Genomic DNA, 6,000 nt, shown 5'->3' with positions numbered 1-6,000 from the left:
GCTGGGGTCTGTGGCATGTTCCCTCTAGTCACTACGGTGGCCCATGAGAAATCCCTCCCTGGTTCAGCTGAGCCACCAGCCGGCTTGTCTACTCCTTTCAATTTCGCTCCCCACCTCTTTTTCCCTGTTCGACGACAACCATTCCTCTTCCGCTACTGGAATTGACTGAAAAATTTTAGAGGCCTCTTTCCTCATGAAAAGAGACACCCAAAATTGAGAGGGTGGTGTATGTTCACCTCCGATGATTCACTGAATCCCACATCTGTGTTCGGGGGTCCCAAAAAGCACCACGTATATAAGCACATGGGGCTCGTATTCCCATGTATGCTGACATCACTCAACATTGAAGTCTGGTTCGGTTGCAAAGACTTAAGTACCCTTTCTTGCTATTCTTGCCATAAAATGACGGTTTGAGAAAATGTCCTTTATTCAAAAAAGGAAAACAAACGGTTCAAAAAAAGGACAAACATGTCCTTCACCCAGAAAGTCGAGGATGATGTTGACTCTTTAAAGTCTACACAGCGAAATGAACCTTAGCCAACGATCCGATGGTGATCCAGCAAAATGATGGTGAGCTGACGATCCGATGGTCATCCGGCGAAACGAACCTGAGCCATAAAAAATGTCTGTTTGAACTTTTCATCGTCATCTTCTTCTTCTTCCTTCTCCGTAAAACACTGTAAAACCCTCTCTATCTAGAGAAGAAATCAAGGGAGGCAAAGAGTTCCCCTTAGAGAATGCCATGCATGAACATCAACCCTCTTACTCTCTCTCCCTTATCTTTCTACTTCTGTTCACATCCAGCAGACGATCCTACATTGCTCCATCAAACACCGACTGACCTGCACACTGACTGTAGCATTGTTCAACTTGATTCATTGTGGAGCCTGATTCAGAGTTTTTGCTCTTACAAGAGGGAGGTTTGGGGGTTTCTCCCAGCGTGAGTAGCATCGTTCAACTTGATTCGTTGTGGAACTTGATTTAGAATTTTTGCCCTTACAGGAGGGTGGTCCGGGGGCTCCCCCCCGACGTGGGTCCCGCTGCACGGTCAGCGGGCGGGGGTCCAGGGGGGGGGCCCTGGCGGGGGGCAGCGCCCCCCAAACCAAATTTTTTGGGGGCCTTATATAATTTTTTTTATTTTCTTTTCCTCTTTTAACTATCGAAAAAGGGCAATAAAGCATTTTGTTTAATCGTGGGGCTAATGTTTTCTTCGGTTGTTTCTTGCTTAAAGTTTTCGTAACACCCCTTCCCACGATTTTTCTATTTTTCTTTTTCTGTTTCTTTCCCATGATTTTTTCAATGACTCTTCTATAGCAATTTATAGTGTTTTTGGGTCTCCAACGAGCCCCATAGCAATTTATAGTGTTGTCCGGTCCTCCAACAGTGATTTGTAGTATTGTCGGGCCTTCCTGCAGCGATTTATAGTGTTTTCAGGTCTCAAATGAGCCTCACAATGATTTATAGTGTTATTCGGCCTTCCAACAATGAGTTATAGTATTGTCGGGCTTTTCTACAACGATTTGTAGTATTTTCGGGTCTCCAACGAGCCCCACAATGATTTATAGTGTTATCCGGCTTTTCAACATCGATTTGTAATGTCTTTCGCAAATCACTATAGCGATTTATAGTGTTTTTGGGTCTTCAACGAGCCCCACAGTGATTTATAGTGTTGTTAGATCTCACTATAACGATTTGTAGTGTCTTCCGCAAATCACTATAGTGATTTGTAGTGTTATTCAGTAAGCAAATCGCTACCCGAATTAGGACCAACTTGTCAGGGCCATATCTCCCTAACCGGAAGTCATATTCTAAATCCGTAAAAAGTGGTGTCTTCGTTATTGAGTCTAGTTTATTTCTATAAATTTTTAGCAATTTCTATTGTCATTTCATTCTTCATTTTAACTAAAAACCAGACCCCTATTATTCAATGTTATTTAAGTTGTACAATACCATTCTCGCTTGACATCCACATCTTAATTATGGCATGCTCCTTATTGGATTTCTCATTGATTTCTTTCAACCTTTCTTGAAATAAACATATGTCCTTCTCACCACGATACCTTGTGGATTTTTTGACAAAGAAAACCTTCTCACACTGAAGCCAACTTTTAAGACATAATCATTGTAAAATTTATATGCAACTTTCTCATTATTAAACTGCATTCCTTCTACTGGAACATAGTCAAGTGTACTTCTATGTACATTCCCAGTGCCTACACTTTTGTAGTGTTGTGCAACTCAAATAACACAGAATAATAGGGGTCTGATTTTTAGTTAAAATGGACAATGAAATAACAATAGAAATTGTTAAAAATTTACAAGAATAAACTAGACTCAATAACAAAGACACCATTTTTTACGGCTTTGGAATATGACCTCCGGTTAGGGAGATATGACCTTGACAAGTTAGTCCTAATTCGAATAACGATTTACAGCGATTTGCTTACTGATTAACACTACAAATCGCTATAGTGATTTGCGGAAGACACTACAAATCGCTATAGTGACATCCAACAACACTATAAATCATTGTGCGACTCGTTAAAGACCCAAAAACACTATAAATCAGTATAGTGATTTGCGGAAGACACTACAAATCGTTGTTGAAAGGCCGGATAACACTATAAATCGCTGTGAGGCTCGTTGGAGACCTGAATATACTACAAATCGTTGTAGAAAAGCCCGACAATACTACAAATCGTTGTTGGAAGGCCGGATAACACTATAAATCGTTGTGGGGCTCGTTGGAGACCCGAAAACACTATAAATCGTTGTAGAAAGACCCGACAATACTACAAATTGTTGTTGGAAGATTGGACAACACTATAAATCATTGTGGGGCTCGTTGGAGACCCCAAAACACTATAAATCATTGTAGGGGAGTCATTGAAAAATTATGGAAAAGAAACAGAAAAAGAAAAATAGAAAAATCGTGGGAAGGGGTGTTACGAAAACCTCAAGCAAGAAACAACCTAAGGAAATATGATCCCCACGATTAAACAAAACACTTTATTTCTCTTTTTCGATAGTTAAAAGAGGGAAATAAAATAAAAAAATTATACAAGACCCCAAACAAATTTGGTTCGGGGGGCGCTGCCCCCCGCCAGGGGCGCCCCCTCCTGGACCCCCACCCACTGACCGCGCAGCGAGACCTGCACCGAGGGCGAGCCCCCGAACCCCCCTCCTGTAAGGGCAAAAACTCTAAATCAGGCTCCACGACGAATCAAGTTGAACGATGCTACCCACATTGGGAGAAGCCCCCAAACCCCCCTCCTATAAGGGCAAAAACTCTGAATCAAGCGCCACAATGAATCAAGTTGAACGATGCTATCCACGCTGGGAGGAGCCCCCAAACCCTCCTCCTATAAGGGCAAAAACTCTGAATCAAGCTCCACAACTCATCAAGTTGAATGATGCTACCCACGCTGGGAGGAGCCCTCAGACCCCCCTTCTGTAAGGGTAAAAACTTTGAATCAGGCTCTACAACTCTTCAAGTTGAATGATGCTACCCACGCTGGGAGGAGCCCCTAGACCCCTCTCCTGTAAGGGTAAAAAATCTGAATCAGGATCCACAACTCATTTAGTTGAATGATGCTACCCACGCTGGGAGGAACCCCCAAACCCTCCTCCTGTAAGGGTAAAAACTCTGAATCAGGCTCCACAACAGTCAATGTGCAGGTCAGTCAGTGCTTGATGGAGCAATGTAGGATCTTCTGCTGGATGTGCACAGAAGCAGAAAGAGAAGTGAGAGAGAGAGTGAGAGGGTTGATGTTCATGGCCTCCTTCATGAGATATTTCTTTCTCGGATAATCCTGTAGTGTAGAGACTGAGTCTTAAATAATCATCTTCGGGGCACTTAAGTCTTTACAATCACTCCTTTTCTAGAATCGTTATTTTTTTTTGCACCAATGGAGGAGAGGGTACTTAAGTCTTTGCAATCGCATCAAACTCCAATGCTAATTAATGCTGACAAACATGGGGATACGAGACACACATGCTTAAATACGTGGTGCTTTTGGGACCCCCGAGCATGAGATGCCCTGTTCGGGGGGGGGGGGAAGGGGAACATATAACCTGCTTCGCCCAAAATTCATCGATCTCGATCATTCTATGGGACCCACAACCTCCTGTCGAAACACAGGATTATTACAATACTATTTTTTTTTTATATTTACACCAACAAACCATTCTCGAGATAAAAAGACCTAATCGCGCTGGCTCTGCCTGTCATACTTAAGTCGTAAAACTCTGTGGGCTTACCCTCAGAAATTCACTAGGCTTTGGCTTGAGCAGGGATGACGTTCATGGGATTTGAACCTAGACTGCCCACCCAAAGGCTTATAGGCTCCCAACTCACTACGCCAAACCCTCTTTGGGCAAATACCACAATACTTTGAAAAAATCTTAGAAAGATATTTGCCTATCTTAAATTTAAAAATGTACAAATATAAACACATAAAATAGAAGCCGTAACCAACTCGGGCAAAGAAGTCAGCTTCTGTCGGAATAAACAATGCTGTTCTTTTGGAAAGCAATAAATAATTCAGCAGTGTCTTATATTATAATATTTTACAGACGGTACAAAACTATCAAAATCTTTGGATCTTGTGAACATAATTCTTGTTCAGCTTGTTAATGTTTCAGATGATGAACATCATCATCAAATGTCAATCTAACCGTCCTTTGTAGGAACGGGGGCTCTTTCTAGCCACACATCAAGTAGTTCTCTCAGTCCACTACTTTTTGTTGGACTATTCCAACTGTTTGTGTTGTGATGGTTGATTTAGTGAGCGTGTTTGGTGCAAGGAATCACTTTGTATATGCGTATGTGCATACGTCACAAGTTCCCTAGTTGTTTGCATCACCATCAAGGAAGCGTGCTTGTGCTAAAAACAGAGACATGAATTGAAAATTTAGTTGGGAGATTTGATCCTCGAGGTGGTTGGCATAGTGGGGTTTGGCCAAGCCCATTAGACAGGCGGGCTTAGGTTCGAATCTTGCGGGTGTCATATTCTCCTATGTAGTATATAGGCCATGGGGGTGAGTAGGGGTGGCATTCGGGTCGGGTTGGTGGGTCAGCATACCTCAACCCGAACCCGAACCCGACCCGTTTATTAAATGGGTCAGCTGTGGCAAACACGAACTCGACCCATTTATTAAACGGGTAACCCAACATGACCCGCCAACCCGCTTAATAAACTGGTTGGGTCGGGTAAACGGGTTGGCTGGTCGGGATGGCGGGTTGACCCGCCCGCCTAACCCGTTTATTAAACGGGTCAACCGGGTTGGCGGGTTGACATACCCCTAACAAGAACCCGACCAGTTTAATAAACGGGTTAGGCGGGTCGACCCGTTTATTAAACGGGTTCATTTTTGCCCAACCCGAACCCGCCTAAGAGGCGGGTTGGCGGGTCATGTCAGGTTTTGCCACTCCTAGGGGTGAGGGTTCTAGCCCTGGAGTTTTAAGCTACCGGAATGACAACTATGTATCCGATTTTGATGTGGTTTCTTCGGGTTATAAATGAAAAATAAAAACTCTTAACCAAAGAAAAAAAATGATCAAAAACCTGTTCACAAGTAGGGGTGTCAACCGGTTGGGTTTACTTCACCCAACCCGAACCAAACCCTATAGGGTCTGGGTATGTTGACAAATAAAAAGACCCGATTAAGACCCGAGTCTGGACTTGAAGGTCCAATTAATACATGGACCCAGGTATAGTTTGTGAAATTGTATACCAGAGCCATGCCTAATCCGAATTCCGATTATGACCCGCAATTTTTCAATATAAAAATGATAAAAAAAATATTATTTTACCAGGTATGCTTTGGGTCTGGTTCATGTAGTTTTTATGGGGACCCAAATCCAGACCCAATATCATACCCAAAAATCTAGTCCAAGTCTGATTACACCTGGGTCCAAACCAAACCCGACCCGTTGACACCCTACTCAAAAGGGCTCTTGCTAGAGAAATCTAGTCATAAAACTGCAGGACAGGACTA

This window comes from Nuphar pumila, chromosome 6, assembly GCF_984573655.1.
Source record: "Nuphar pumila chromosome 6, dmNupPumi1.hap1.1, whole genome shotgun sequence".
NCBI lineage: Eukaryota > Viridiplantae > Streptophyta > Magnoliopsida > Nymphaeales > Nymphaeaceae > Nuphar > Nuphar pumila.
This window is presented reverse-complemented; position numbering follows the sequence as displayed.